Source organism: Neolamprologus brichardi, chromosome 3, assembly GCF_056152115.1.
Source record: "Neolamprologus brichardi isolate AB-2024 chromosome 3, ASM5615211v1, whole genome shotgun sequence".
NCBI classification, from domain to species: Eukaryota; Metazoa; Chordata; class Actinopteri; order Cichliformes; family Cichlidae; genus Neolamprologus; species Neolamprologus brichardi.
In genome coordinates this window covers 42,643,976-42,660,580 of record NC_142106.1, presented here as the reverse complement: position 1 = coordinate 42,660,580, position 16,605 = coordinate 42,643,976, and the positions used below count along the sequence as shown (strand labels likewise).

General features: G+C 43.2%; 1 protein-coding gene across 8 annotated transcripts in view; it reads left to right on the top strand.

Annotated features, from left to right (window-relative positions):
- Nucleotides 1–16,605, top strand: part of kdm6ba (lysine (K)-specific demethylase 6B, a) — a 117,507-nt gene that overhangs the window by 80,895 nt on the left and 20,007 nt on the right. For 7 of the 8 annotated variants that reach the window (XM_087837690.1, XM_087837691.1, XM_087837685.1 and 4 more), the window contains one exon: nucleotides 5,248–5,315. The gene's annotated coding sequence lies outside the window, so the exon portion shown is untranslated. Of the gene's footprint in view, nucleotides 1–5,247; nucleotides 5,316–13,924; nucleotides 14,334–16,605 lie in introns of those variants that run through there. The other variant, XM_006807332.3, reaches the window with a different exon arrangement.

Genomic DNA, 16,605 nt, shown 5'->3' with positions numbered 1-16,605 from the left:
TTTCCAGTTTGTGCTGCTGTTCACTGCAGTGTACCAGCTACACCTCCGTCCTTTAGACACTTTAAATGAACTTGAAGACTGTTTAACAGGAATGACTATTTGTCCTTGGTGCCTGCAGCTGTTGATAAAAATTGCCCATCTTGTAACACACACAGAGGTGTCGTTGCCATGACTAATTTGAATCATTTACCACTTTCATCAAAGACATCCTTTTCTTTTCTTCTCCTTCTGCAGTTTTTTTATTTTGTTGGGACGCCACGGGCCACATTTCTCAGACGGTGTGTTTCTCAGTTTGAAGCGAGTTTAAACACGCCATCTGCCTGCTCCTCTCCATTTTAGTACTGTTGTTGTCGTTGAGCTACCCGAAGTGTGTCAGTATGCGCACTTAGGTATTCAGAGGCTGCAGGTGCATTGCCAAACACAGTGAAACGGTGGAATGTCGTAATGTTCAGTGATCGGCACAACCAACCTCTTCATCCCTGTGATGACCCTGTTTAGTGAGAGCTGTAGAGTATAGCCTGTGCGCACAACCTGTGAATTACAGAGGTGGTTTGTAGGCAGCTGACTAGAGAACAGTTTCAAAACACACAGAAAAGTAATGATTTGTATAAAGTTTGATGAACTGATGCAACCTTGAATAGCTGTGAATGTAACAGTTTTATTAAATCTCCACATTTAATGTCCTTTTATCCTTATTACGCCCCTAATCTCTTTGCAGTGGCAGCGCAAGAGTGTTCAGCTGTTGTCACCAGACCTGGTGGGAAGGCACACTAGTCTCTGTCTTAGTGGTAGCAGCTATTTTAGCTAACTTATTATGTAATTTCAAATAAAACCTCTTCTTTGTGACATTCTGGTGTTAGTCTCCATATTTATGTTGCGGCTTTTGAGCCGGGTTGTAACATAAATGGGGGCTCGTCCGGGATTTGGACCTCTTGCACTGTACTCCTCTTAGTTTTTACTATTCTTTTAGGTTTGGGAGATCAAGGACCAGGTTTGTCGTAACAATCCTTTTTTCCCAGTTGCAGCAGTAGGCAACCCACTAATTTCTTACTCCTGCTTAGCCCCAAACATCTCAAGGGTGTTTATTTTCGGATCTTTGTGTCCGCCCTTATGTATGTGGGATTCTGAGTTTTTCTTTTTTTTCCGAGATAAATTTGACGAGTCAGATTTTCGGGGCTTATCAGCAAAGCTGTGTTTTATTTTGAAGGACTGACGTCATAAGACTGTGCCGGCGTCAGAGTTTGCACTTTGAATGCCGTCTACAGCTGTGAGGGACACGCTCTGCTTGGCTGCTCTGGTGTGGTTTGCGTGTGTGTGTGTGAAAGAGAGAGAAGGAAGAAAAAGAAGGACAGTGAGGGTAAAAAAAAGGCCCAGTGTTAAAAGGGTTATATTCATCAAACACCAATTTGCACATGCTTGCTCAAACTGCTCACAAAAACACAGACTCTCTTTCAGTCTTTCTCTCTTTCTCACACACGTAATTGCACTCTTCACAGGTCTTAATTTTGGCAGCAGCCACAGTCAGGCTGCCTTCATTAGCGTCTGTCTAGACACAATTTATTACCAACTGTTCACTCTTGTTCTTTCGCCTTCTCTCCGCGTTTGTCTCGCTGCTGCTGGATATTCAGACGGTCTCCGGGTGTGTGTCTGCGAGTGTGGTGAGGCTCTAGTCGGTGAATCTGTCTGTCACCCCTTCTTCATGTGGGTGTCATTTTCCTGCTTTGTCCCCAAAGAGGAAGTCAGACTGTCTGCCTTGTCTGTCACTTCTATCCACCCGTGTGGGAGTCAGAGTGGGTGTGATGGTTTGTGAGCCAGGCTCGGTTTTTGACCATGACCTTTTACTAAAGCCGTATGGCAGAAGTTCACCGAGCCAAACATCCCCAACCGCAGCCAACCTGATACTCCTCCTCACTCTCTGTGGCTCTGCCAGCTCTGGCCTCGCAAACAGGCAAATGAAACAGAAAACAGACTTTATGGCTCTGTCGTCTATGCACACAGAAAGCCGGTTCATTGGCTAGAACAGGTCTCTCCACACCAACTCAGTACACAAGACTGAGTCTGAAAGTTTTGACCTACCAACTGAATCAGAAAAAAACCCCACTGTGACGTACGTTCCTCACTGTAGCTTGTTAACCAGGCAGTGTGAACAATACAACTCCACTGCAAATTATCCTTATCTACCCGTATCCTGATCCTCACGCACGCACACTCAGGATGTGGTGTGACAACATTCCTGGAGATATGAAGTTGTTCACAGAACAATATGTTCTTGCTTATGATTAGCTCTTTCATGTGTGTGTGTGCCAATCAGGGCTGACTTTATAGGATTTGCCCACATGCTGGTGGCTTTGCTAAAGGTCATTTTAAGGATATGACCCAAGCTTCTTTTTTGAAACGCACAACAACGAGAAGCACAGCGAGCAAATGTAGAGAGATGCACAGCAGACAGGCAATCTAGACACTGGTGAAGATAACCCTGTGATTTAGCACCACTCGTGCAGCAACCTGCTGTTTTATATGTGTGTGTGTGTGTGTGGGTATGAAGCTTGCTGCCCTAACTTGAAAAGACCTCTGATTCACGGGTGACTAAGGACTGGAGCAAATCCAGCAAGGCTACTATACTCACGCCATACAGGCTCGCACATGCTTGAGGGTTGTGTGTGTGTGTTTGGCAGTAGGTGAATGTGCTAGTGTGGTTAATGTGATTATGCTGTGTGCAAAGTCGATAGGTACTGCATCAAGTAGGAAGAAATGCAGGTATCAGCTTGTGCACACATGTGGATTTGCAGGAACTGGACAAGTGTGTGGGTACTTTACTGCACTTAATTGCACGTATATGGATAGAAATGTGTGTGTATGTGGGTGTGTGGACATTGTAAACATACTGTATGCGTGTGTTTTGCAGGTGGAACTCTTAGATGTGGAGCCTTTTAACCTGATGTTTCTAAGACGAGAGCTCTTTAGATAGTTTTTAGAAAGGTGCCGTTTGCTCAGTGACGTAATGATCTCATTGGTTTTCCACCATCTGACCTCATGTTTTGATTGGACCATTTTTGTAGCATCTATATTTCATGTCAGAACTGTTCGGATGCTTGCTCATATTCTGGATCTGGTCACCTAAAATAATAAAAAAAATGCTAAATGCCTTATTAACGTATTCAGCCAATTTGGCTTTTTGCTATTTCATCTTGTCACTGCACCGTTAGCAACATGCTAACAGCACAGTGCTGTGTTGGTGTTGAGGCCAGACACTAACCTCTCTCTCTACCTATGCCTGTCAAACCAGCCCTGCTTCATTTCCTTTCTCACCTTGTCTCCCTCAACCTGTCTTTGGTTTTTTCCTTCTATTTTCTCTTGTCATGACTAGAGGCCATTTACTCGATCTCCTGCCACCCTCCCGTGCCCATCTGCGTCTTCATGTCTGCCGCTCTCCGCCTCTGAGCAAAGTCTGTTGCTTCACCCCTCTGCCTCTGTCTCTCTTCTCTGTGCCGGTTAATGTCAAAGGAAGATACTCCCACTGGTTAACCTTTACAGACAAAAGATAAGCATCACTTTCTAGCCCGCTCTATCTCTCACTCTATCTCTTGCAACTTCGCCTGTTTTCTTTCACTTTGTGTCAGACTTAATCTGTCATCGTTTCAATTTAAATATGTTGATTAAATGTGCGCTTTACTCCTTTTTGTTATTTTGTCTTGCCTCCTTCCTGTCTTTAATCATCTCTTTCTCACATCTGCCCCCTCTTCCCCCTCACATGTAATATCGGTACAAAATCAAATGATTATATGAAAGGTTGTGACATTTTTTTGTATATGTCATGAAAGACAGTCTATTCTTGCAACTATTCAGCCTGAAAGTCAAGCAGGCTTGTGTGGTTTTTTTAAGGTGGCGCTACTAAAAAAAACCCAAATTGTTGCTGATCTACCTACATACACACACACCCAGAGCTGTTCCGCCTTTACACTGGAGCCAGCTGTGGCTCCTGAGGGGAGTTCGCCCTTTGACCTTGAGTTCAAAGGTTTGGGGGCCTTAGCCACCAGCCTGCAAGATCAGGCTGAGCCAGCTGTTTTTTGCTGCACATTCACACAGCTGTGACAAACACACACACATATACAAGCTGCTCTAGGCAATGTATACTACGTTGGTTGAGCGTGGACGTGCTCAGCAGGGAAACATATGGAAGCTGAAATGTGTGGGCGTGTTATGTGTTGCAGCCCTGCAGGTAGAATATCAGAGTGTGAGGAAGAAAGAAGATCAAAAAGTGAGATTTATTGGACTGTAAGTTTCCACTTAAGACAGTGGAAAAAATGCATATCCATACACATGTGTGGTCCTTACTGAAGGAAAGAGGATGCAGTGTTTTTTGTCTGGAAGTCAAAGGTCAAATGTTAAGGAGAAAAAAGGGTGGGGGCGAGAGCAGGCAAGGTAAGATATGAGTAAGAGGACTAGTGAGGCGCTGACATTTAGCTCGCAACTATCAACCATCGTCGACAGCCATTTGATAAAAGAGGGGGTATTTAGTCCGTTTGTGGATCTGAGTATACAAAAAAGACAGAATGTGTGTGCGTTGTGTACAGTCATGCCTGTTTAGTGTTTGAGCACATTGCAGGTGCTCTGTGTTCTCAGGGTGTATGTGGAGGTGTGTGTGTGTGTGTGTGCTGGGGGTGGGGAGGTGCACCAGAGTGCCACCTGTTCTCAGTCATGTGGCCCAGCAGTGACACTGTGAATCACTGAACAGGCGGCACATGAGGAACACACACACAGATGGCCACAGCGCTGGTCCCGGCCCTGCTGTGCATTTTGGCTGACACTCTCACACTGTGGTTTATCAGCCGCAGAATGACACATCGACACGATGACCACAGAACATTCAGCAAACGTCACGCGTGCATAATTAAGACAGGTGCAGAGAATAAAGAGTGAGCCCTGTGAGTTTGCCTTTAACAGTTTTCATTTTTCCAGTTCTTCAACTAAAGAGCTGATGAAATGATGACCGCTGATTCAACTCACACTGGTGTGTCACATGTGTTTAACCTAGTTTTGACAGTAGGTGAAAATAGAATCACGTTGCTGCTCTCCGGGGGGGGAGACTAAATTCATTTTGGGAGTAAAGTCTTAAAATGACAGTGATTTATTTATTTATTTGTCAAAATTCTCTTTTGAGCAAATGAAGTGTCCAGCTCCATATTCCTGATAACATTATTAATGTTGACACCAGACTGACTCGTGGTCCCCCGGTTGTGGTTTCAGGAGCTGAGAGGTGTCATGGTGTCCGGTGGATGCTAAAAAAGAGGGACTACATCACCTCTGATCTCAAGGTAGGACTCTTTAAACATATACTTTCTTCTCTGATCCACAGTTTCTAACTTGGTGCCAATTTTCACATAACCAAGCAGTACTAAGTACAGTACTGTGCAAAAGTCTTGAGCCAACCCACATTTCTTCACACTTTGCTTCCTAGGAGCCAGGCTCTGTTTTCATTTCTGAAGTGGTCTTGTGCAATAGCTTTCCATGCTTTCTGAAAATCGTTCAGTTTATATATATATATATATATATATATATATATATATATATATATATATATATATATATATATATATATATGTAAGCCACTTAACACTAAACTATGAATCATTTAAGAAAATAAAAATAAAATAAAAATGCACCTTTTCTTTCGTTGACTTTCCAAAAAAAGTAAAACATAAGATAAAAATTATATTTCTGCACCAATAAGGTGATATTGAAACAGCTATTAGCCAAAAACTGGGGATATATCAGTGTTTTTTGAAAAATTTGAAGAAATTGGACAAGCAGGGGACAAACGGACAAGTGGCAGGGCCTAAAACAGCATCTTAAAGTCATGCCTTTAAGAAACAAAGACAAATCCTGACAAGAGGACCTCAGAGATGCATGTGGCCCTTCATTTGATCCATCTAATGTTCACTGAAGCCTCTGAAGGGGAAAAGTGGCTGCCAAGAAGCCATTCTTTGTGACCATGGACAAAGGAAGAGAAACAGGAAGAAAGGGCTGAGTTATGCAAAATTACGCAAAAACTGGATTGAAAAGTGGCAACAGGTCTTATGAATGGAAGAATCCAAGTTTGGCCAGAGAAGTAGTATGACATTGAGTGCAGACAGCCATCTGTAAAACTCGGTGGAGGCTCTGTCGTGTTTTGGATTTGCATTTCAGCCTGCGGTGTTGGGGATCTTGTCAAAATCGATGGAATTATAAACACAGAAAAGAACCATCAGATTTTGATCCACCATCCAAAGCAATATGAAAACCGTGTGACTGAAAAGGGCTTCATTTTTCAGCATGGCAGTGATCCCCAAAACACTCCCAATGCAGTAAAAGTATACCCGAATAGAAAAGCGGACGTTTTAGAAGCAGTGTGGGATCATCTCGACAGAGAACAGAACAAAATCAGAATCACTTTTATTGCCAAGTTTTAAATAAATATAAAGAAATGAAGGGTGGCTCAAGACTTTTTCACAATGTTGTATAATATACTACAGCTGTCCTTCATAAACTATAGTCTGCTTTGTGACCTCAGCATTTAACTGACTTTACCCAGTTATGTAACAGATAAAGGCTATAAAAATTAGTGTATGTAGGTGAGGCAGGTAGAGGAGTAGGTCGATGTGTGAACGGAGTGAGTAAGAGAGCAGTAGGAGTGCACATTACACACACACACACACAATCATTAATTATGAAGGAGGTGAGTTGCAAAGTCACAGGTGTCAGTGGATTACTCTCTTTTATGATTTCTCATGCACGCAAACACCTTTTTATGCTTTTGAACTTTGTGTGTGCCGTAAGTGCTGAACGTGCATGTTCTGTAAAAGCTGCTGACTCAGCCATTCAACTCATATCAAAACCACATTAGAGAGCGAGAGATCAACGATTTCGTTTTTCATTCTGTGAGCAATCAACGAGGAAGCTGTGATTAGCAAAATTCACCGTATCTCACTGACAGTTTCATTTACTGAAAGCTTTTCTCAACATCCAAAGCAGTTTGGGTTATGATGTAAATGTCGTATTGCTTTACACTATGTAACCTTCAACAAAACCTCCCCGGTTACCCCATGTTGTAATCACTAGGGGTGCAACGATACACAAAATTCATGGTTCGGTTCGGTTCGATACTTTGGTGTCACGGTTCGATGTTTTTTCGATACAAAAAAATGTTCATGCCTTTTTAGTTTGTCATTTATTAAAATTATAAATATATATTTTAACTCAAACGTACAGTTTTTAAATTTAATGTTGCTAAAACAACAAAGTAATAAAAAAAAATCTATCTGATCGAGAAATCACTCATCTTTGGAAAAGAGAGTTTATTACAGAGAAATGGCTCTTTCCAAAATAAAAGCTATACTATACGCTTCTTCTGGGCTATATTCTCAGCAGCATATTAAACATATCAGGTCCCCATAAGGAGAATCATGTGCTAACGGCTGTCTAAATGACTCGGGTAAAGTTTGTAGCATGCGTGCTTGTTTTTGTCTGCTTCCACTTGTCTTTGCACGAGGATGATGTCGGCGTAAATGTGCAGTCATATTTGTTGTGTTCCCACTAGTGCTGTCAGCGTTAATCTCGTTGAAATGACGTTATCGCCACAACACGGCAAATCTCCGTTAACGAGCTACCGCGGATCGCCCCGTGCGTGGGGCTGGACGGCCAACACGTTACTGAGCTAACTGCGCTAACACACTAGTTCCCACCAATTGAGCATTGCGTGCCACATCCGACATACTGTTTTACTTTAGTCCATGACGCGCTTACCTTCAGGGTCATACGTCACATGAAAACCAAAATAGTTCCAAACGCCAGATCTGAATGAGGGTGGGGGAGGTTCAATTTGCCATGTTGCAACGAGCTTAGCTTCTGTCTTGCTAGCTTGCCCTGCGCTCAGTGAATCTGCGTTCGACTACTCCGCCTAGGCTGCACTGTCGAGCGCAGATCCACTGAGCGCTCAACACAGACAGCATCGTCCGAAGGAAAGCTGATAAAAAAAATTAAAAGTTTTGTATTGTTCGATACATATGCGTACCAAACCGAAAGCACTGTGTCGAACGGTTCAATATCGATACGAGTATTGTTGCACCCCTAGTAATCACATTATAATGTCACTGCTGCTGCTGCAAGCTCATTTTTACACCACTGGATGGTTGCTGTCTGGTTAAACTCAATGTTGTAGTGCAGTGTGTGAGTTTTAGCAGCAAACATCAAAGCAAAGTTATCTGCGGGGACATGTGGCTTAGCCTTAGTCTCCATGATAGGAAATTGACTAGTTGGGACAATCTGCTGAAAATGTATTCCTTTACATGCGCTCCTAACTTTGTAAGCTCCTTTACTTTTCACTGAGTATAACTTTGGGGGGAGGGTGAGTATATTAAGCACGACTGGAGTTCTTAGCTTATCATAGCACCACAGTTGGGATTAGCTGGTTGTTTGGGGAACTAAGGGAAAAGCCGGGGCTCCCTATCAGTCGCTCTCTCCTCGAGTAAAGGCCCTAATTATCAGGGCTGCAGCGCTCCATTCAGCCAGCTATATGTGGGTGTGCTTAGGCAGTCTCTCAGTCTGACTGCCTGTGTGGCTCTCTGTCTCCTCGCAGTGTGAGTGTGCGTGGAGGTGATTATTATAGTGTCTGTCGGTCTCTCGCTGTACCCAAAAGCTGACTCACGTTATGCCACATGTACACACGGACATACACGCGCACAGTCCCACACACAATCCTACATATCAGAGGCTGAAAAGTACCATCTGTACCAGGGACACAGTCTCCTACACCCATGCTCACACACCCTCACACACAGACACGTAACTTCACTTGCTACTCTCAAACTTTCTTTCTAGACCCCGTCACTGTTATAAGCTCTTTATTTTTCAAACATGCGTGCATGCGTGTGGCTGGCATGACAAGAATTTGAGGTCTCACACCCATAAAGTAGGTGCTGTATATATTTGGAGTGTGAGAACTGCTCCGTCCCCATCCCTGATCTCTTTAATTACACACACAGAGTCTCACACATGCACACATGCCTACATTTCTTCCACACACATAAACACATGATTGTTAGCCTTGTACCAGAGCTGCAAAAACAGTGCTTTGCTTTTTTTTTTCTTTATTGTCCCCTCCTACCACACACACACACACACATGCACATTCGGGACCCCTGGGACAGGCTGTAATTCCTCAGCTTCCCTTGTTGTGGGAGAAGAAGTATGGGAATTCAGCTCATATATATTTAATCTTTTCAAACTCTTATTATATGGGTGCGTGTATGAGAGGAGCAGCTGGGGGAAACTGTGTTTGTGCAGGGGCAGTGTGTGTGGCACACTAAAGTCCCACCCGTGCCCACATCAATCAGCAGTCCTCTTCCTGTTCACTTTTGCAGGATGATGTTCTCTCACCGCACTCTTTGGTGTGCACTCACTCGAAACAACACTTTAGACAGTAAACACACTGTAATAGAACAGAGTACTGTACTAATCTCACACTAGGCGCAATATGAGAAAGCAAACTCACCAGTCCAAAAAAACACAACAAAAACCCCCAACAGCACAATATTTCCTTAAAGAGGAATGGCTGGGGTTTATATGGTGCTTCTAGTCTTACTGACCATTCAGAGTGCTTTATCTAGCACACATCTATGGCCAACAGACTCCACACAGAGAGGGTTTGAACCAGGAACCTTCTTTCTGTAAGGCAACATTGGCCACTGTGTGGCTGGGCTTAAACAGACATTTCTGTTGAGCTAAATAAATAGCATTTAGTCAACTTTAACCACTGTAATTGTGAACGGATAATGTATAATTCACTACTCTGTGGTGGATCATTTACAACTGGAGCAGTACAAGCCTTAGTAGCATCCAAACGATATGCTAAAATGTGTTTTATCACATCAGATGTATAATTAATATGTAATTGGACATTATTGATGTGAACTTTGGTGTGGACCCTTACTGCTATTCTTGGTGCAGCCGTTAATGCTTCCAAGCTCCTTGCACAGTACTGTACGTACCATAAACACAGGCTTTAAGAAAAACAATCCATCCATATAAGCACCACTGCCTTCAAGTACCATAAAGACCCCCTCTGTGCTGTGTCCCTCCCCGTTTTCAACACAAAACACATTATTGAACAGCCTTTGTCACTTCACAATAGACATCTAGATCCACCCGGTAGGACATGCAGCACATGCCATGCACTTACTTCACCAGGGGCTTGAATCTAGCGCACACTCTCTCTTCTTGTCACTTTTCCCTGCGAGCTAATAAAAACAAAAATGCTTCCACTCATTTAATATTGTGTTAGGAAAATGGAGCAGGCAGCAGGAGACTGATATACTGTAAATTCCAGAAGTTTTCCTGACCTACATAAATTAGCCAACTTTACTTTAATTAATAAAAATATACTTTTCACTAGATTTTATGAGGTTACTGTTAATTGTTTACTTTTTACTTATTGCTTCGAGTGACGTTAACATAAAGCAAAAGAGCTGAAGCAAAGGAAACAATTACATTGTTCCACCAGTAGGAGGAAACAGACTTGGCGCTACATTGTGTCAAGTCTGCCAAAAAGAAGAAGATGTCAATATCTGACCTCCCAAATCCGCTTCTGGATTGGTCAAAAATTCCCATAAACATATTCCTAAACTTTGTGGAAAGCCTTCCTAGGAGATTTGAAGCTGTTGTAGCTGCAAAGTGTGGGAGAATGGGATGCTCTCAAGTTCGTATGCATGTGAAGGCAGACGAGCAAATACAAAAATTTCTATCTTTGGCGTGATTTTATTGGACTTACCGCTAAATACGAAGCGAAGAATACGAAAGGGTTCTGCAGGGCTGGCTAGCACCAATTCAAGCACGTAAGAGTGCTTGAATTTTGCTCATTTTTATGGCTCTTTTTATCTTTTAAGGAACAGTAAGGTAAGTTATTAAACTTGCAATAAGTGTTTTAATTTGTTTCTCAGTGCAGCCGACAATATTTAATGATAAATAGCTTTTATTAGTGAATGCAGTTTGGCCCTCCAGGTGAACTCCATGCAAATACTGACAGTACTGATAGTGTCAGCTACAGAGGCAACTCTACATGAAGCTTGTTACAGCCACACTGGCTGGTTAATGAATCATCATATTTGACTCTAAGGATTTAAATATCATTTGTAGATACATGGTTGTTTCTATAAGTACTGACCTCTCTGTAGGATGTTCACTCATTATAATACTGAGCTTGCATGGCTGAAACTATTTCCTTGTTCCTATTTGGATGTCGATGAACTCGCCCTGTTTTGAGTCAGAGTTCTAAGAATCTAAATAGTACACAGTGTAAGTTGTTTGGTTGCTTTTAAAGAGGCTTGTGAGAATGAAGAGGCCGAGGTCTGTTAATGGTGCTGACTGTCACTGATGTAGCTGCGCCCGTCTCATCAAATCCTTTCCACCCTGATACAGACACGACTGACCGTATTTCTGAGAGAGATATTTTAATGGATGATCCCAAGAACCTCCCCAGAGTACTTTCCCTGAAGCTGTGAAAAACACTTTCATATTTATCTGAAGACTAACGCTTAGATTACGACAGAAAAGAAGAGACTTCTGTCAAACCTGCACACTTTTAAAGGTACAAGTTTTTAGAACTTGAATGCAACTAAATAAACGTCTTAAAATCATCACATGTAAAACTTGTGACTTATTATGTGTGAACAGGGACAGCTTATTAGATGTACATGTACATGTATTATGTTATGAAAAAGTTTCACTTGTAACTTTAGGCCTTTTTTTAGGTCTTTTTTTTAAATTATTGATTTCTGAAGCACTCGAAAAAGCTGAGTAACAATTATTTACTATTTTAAGGCCATTGGTTGAGGTTAAGGCTTATTAATTAGAATTTACAGTGTAGCCTCAGCGATTTGCACCGAGGCTAGGAGTGGTTTCACAATGTTCAGATTTTATTGTTTGTTTATTGTTTGTTTATAGTCTGTCCTCTTTTTAGAATTGTTCCGACCATAAATAAACCGTGTGCGCGTGTATCCATAAGTCATCGTCTTAGCATCATCCATGACACACTCCCGTACTCCCTGCGGCAACTAATTTTGCCTCCTGTTATCCTGCTGAGGCAGTGCTTTCTAAATATAACCTGTGTGTGTTTGTTGGGTTTGTGATGCATACTGTTGGTTGCACCAGTGTGGCTCTTTGGCATTATTATAGAGAACAGGATGGTTGCTTTGGCAAGGAATGGCTGGAACAAATGTTTCCGGCCTTGGAGAGACCTGTTTGTAGTTTTCCAAGTCTTGTTTGGCTACCTTTGAGCACGTGGCATATAATTCTTGTGCTGTCTGTGCACACGGTCAAATTACTGTCATCTAGTAGGCACAACCAAGAAATATATTAAACTCATAAGTCAAGGTTTTATATGTTGGCAAAGCCATGAGAACTATGTTTCAACAAATAAAAAATACAGTAGTTCTATATTATTGAGCCATAAAACACTCTGTACATCTAACATATCTATAAGCACCACATCAGGTCCATCCATCTGTACCGTCTTATACAGACCTTCCACTCTATAAACACACATTTATGCTATATTTATGTAGCTATCTAAAGCACAAACCTCACATCTCTTAATGAAGACATTGGCCACCTTCACTAAATAACTCAAAGCACAAGAGCATTCAATCACTGGCCACTCAGTAATTACACACATTCAACTAATGTGAATATCTAATCAGCCATTTATGGTCAAGATGACCTGATGAAGTAGATGGTTAAGAAATGCAATTGTTAGTGCCAGACAGGCTGCTCTGACTGCTTTACAAACTACCAATCTACCACATACCCAAAGTACAGAGAATAGTCTGAAAAGGAGCAAATAGCCAGTGAGCAGGGGCGGATCTAGAGGGTAGTTATATGAAATGTGTATACTTTATTTGAATCATTTTAACTATATGCAATACCTGCATATGTGGGTTCTTTTAAAAGGGTTGATTTTGCCACCCTAAGGGAATTTCTCTACCTCGGCCCCTGCCAGTGAGCTGCACTTCTCTGTGAAAATTCCTCATTTGATGCCTGAAATTAGAGGAGAATGGCCAATCTGCTTAGAGCTGACAGGAAGGCACCAATAAGTCACTTGCTACAAGCAAGAAGAGCATCTCTGAATGCACAACACATTGAAACTTGAAGCCGATGGCCTGCAGCAGCACAAGACCACACTGGGTGCCACTCCTGTCAGCTGGAACAGGAAACTGAGGTTGCAGTTTGCAGCAGTTTTGAAGGAAAAAGAAGGGATCTAACCTGGTACAAGCAAGATGTAAAATATGGACACGTCCAGTGAATACGTCCATAAAATCTGAACCAAATACCACTAATTTAAAGTTTACTGAGCACTTCTTACATGTTTACCATCTTTGTAACTGTGTTATTAATAAATAGTGTATTCTAGTCAGGTTGAGGGCAGGCTAGAAAACTGTTGAGTCTAACGTAACAGACTGTCTGTTCTCACTGTAACAATGTGCAAGTTGCCCAAAGAGAAGAAACCATTCTATCATTTCAGTGGTGGATCTGTGAGGCCAGTCGTTTTCTTATTATGGATGTACAAGAAATCCAAGTCACAGGCAAAAATGTACTCAGACTAAAACACTGCGATAGTCTCTGTCTTCCTGTGGGTAATATGAAGTGAGGGACGCTTCTTCGTCCAGAAATAGACCGAGGCAGAGAAATAGCTGCTGGCTGTGCTGGAGTCCAAGCGCTGGTCACGAGTCTGCCTGAAGAAAAAAAAACCCTCCAGAGTTAAAAATAAAAAGGTACAAAGAGAAATAATCGGGCCCGGTACCGGCAGTCGGATCTAACGCGAGCTTACCCTGGGATTCCGGGGGCGGGGATTGACGTCACGTTCTCTTTAAACACAGCTCAGCGCAATACGATCTGTGCCCGTCAGCCTCAGTGAGAGAGCTGCTTTGACGCGGAGAGAAACACGGAGAGCCGTGCGAGCGGAGCTGGGGCTTGACAGCAGAGACAGCCATCAGACACGGAGTAAAATATCTGAACGAGCCCATCGCGGACACCGGAGACGCTCTCCTGCTGTCAGGAGGCTCACGTTTCGTTTTTTTGTTCTGTTTTTTATTGGGAAAGGAAACGATAGAGACCGACAGGGATTATAGGACCGTAGCTGCTCTGCCGGCTGTTTCTATGCACACTCGGAGCTCTAAACTTCCAAACACAGCGAGTGTAAAAGGCTGCTGTGACTGACAGCGAGGACCCGGATACTTCATTCATATTTCATTCAACAATTTATTTCCCTTCTGTTGTGACTGTTGGAAGATCTGCTGTGACCGGTGAGTGCCGGGGCTGGTGGGAGGGGGGGGTTTAAAAGTCCAGGCGACTTTGTTTTGGTTGTAATGAGGGTGGGTTTTGGGGGGTGAAAAGAAAGTTTACTATGAAATGGCCTCGTGTAGCATCACTGGGCGATACCATAGCCGCACTGTCATGTTCGGTTACCGATCGATTGATTGATTCGGAACAATGAGCGCATTATCGGAACTGGCTGAGTGGAACCGTCGATCGCGTGTAATCGATGAGGTGGGGGAATTTCGCTGTGTTTTTCTCAACCACGAGTGGCTCCCTTTAATCCCACGCGTGTAGGCTGGGTCTCAGTTCGCCGAATTGTTTTCGTCATATTCACGTTTGAGCGTCGTTAATCATACGGGTGCACGTGGGCTTATTTCTGCTAAATTGGCGATAGGATTGGAATCTGCGGTTTTTTTGGACTTAACACGAAACCTAGTTCCCCAACTTTTGTCCTGAAGCTAGTCTGTGCGTGCAGACAGTGTGTGATGACAGCTCCATCCACGGTCCTAGTTCCGTTTCGCGTTGCCTTGAAAACTCATGATCATGCCGTGGCTGGAAAAGGGGAAGGGGAGTTAGAGGACAGAAAACTGCTTGTGTAATGAGATCTCACGCCATTGTGTGTCTGTGTGTTGGAGAGGGGGTGGGCAGGATCACAGAGGTCGGTAGCCGTATAAAGTGAATGGATAGCTGCCTCCCCCAACCCCCAAAATCACCCTCCAGTCATAGTTACGCACACAAAGAGCTTGATTGAAAGGAAGTGATTTGCATCACCTCTGTTTTTTTTATTCTTTTTTTCCGAGGGGATGGGTGCTGACCTTAAAGTCTGAGTTTCAGGGTCAGATAGTCCACTAAAGTCTCTCTGCGTCTGGCCCGTGCGTATACGTGCACATTGGCCGCCTTACATCAAAATAACGACCCAGTTAACTCGTTTGGAGGAGTGGTTGTAAGCGTTTGAAGTATCATAATGAGCTATTGCATCACCACCCACAGTCTTTACACACTTTTTTTTTTTTAGTCAGGAGAAGGCAGTTGGTGAGAATTTGTGGCTGGTCATGTCGCTCATTTGTCATTTTATTGCCCGCAATAAACGAGGGGAGATCAGAAAGAAGAGGAGCGTGCTGGCAGGGGATCGCTGAGAAAACAAAAACGAATCCCTTTGAAGGTTCACTTCCGATCGATCGGATTGATTGGCATGGAAACAGCAGCGTGTTTTGTCTCACCTTTTCATGTCGGGGTAGTGAAAAAAAAGTTAAAGCTCCACCTCGTTTCTAACACGCCGCGCCGACTGTGTGCTGCTCCTTCAACCTAAGCCCCGCCCCTTTCCTCCAGTGATCTCAACAGGAGTGCGCGTGTATGTGTGAATGAACAAGCGCCGCCCATTTTACTATGACTTGATGACGAACATGGACGATTATTAAAGCGATACACACGCGTCAGGAAACAGACGTGACAGTGGAAAGAAAGCTGTTGGCTCAACAGCAGCGGTTGAGTCATTAAAACCTCAGTAAGAAGAGCAAATTATTCGAGCTTTTCACCCAATCCCACCCACAGCACTCTCCTTTTTCTCCATACATAACCCTGATACAGATGTAACAAGTTCACTATGATTTTTTTCCTTTTACATGTGCCCGGCATTGAAAATGGGTCAGTAGGCTGGCTTGAAGTGATTACTCAGCTACTCCTGCCAGTTAACACCGTCTGTGTCAGATGGTGGGTGCTGCGCATCAACCATTTTTTGTCACCCGTTACACAAAACGAATATAATCAAGTTACAAGTTTTTCAAAGTGAAACTGTTGAGGTCAGTGATCGAGTGTGGCAGCGAAACATCTGTGCGACACCACAACCTTGAAACCATTCCAGTAAAGGGTGTAGTTTCTCTTTCAGAGAGCAACGCAGAACGAGAGAGGTGGAGTAAAAAGTAAAAGAGGAGTCGAGAGAGGGGTTTGTTTGTGTTTTCAGAACAACGTGTGCTCTGCCGATGATCAGTTTGTCAAACACACCCCGACAGTTCAGACGATTAAATCTGGACTTGCTCCATGTGCTGGCTGGAATTTGCCCATCGTTTCATTTCAACGTTTAAAGGAAGGCATCCTGTTCACCTCAACTGGCCCCACCCACACCCTCTATGTAATAAACATGTTGACATCACATATAGCGGGGGGGGGGGTTGCACAGAGCTAATTTTCAGTGCATGAGCTGATCGCCTGTCCATGCAGCGTTTTTTAAACGTGCACGCTGATAAGGATTTACTGACTGAA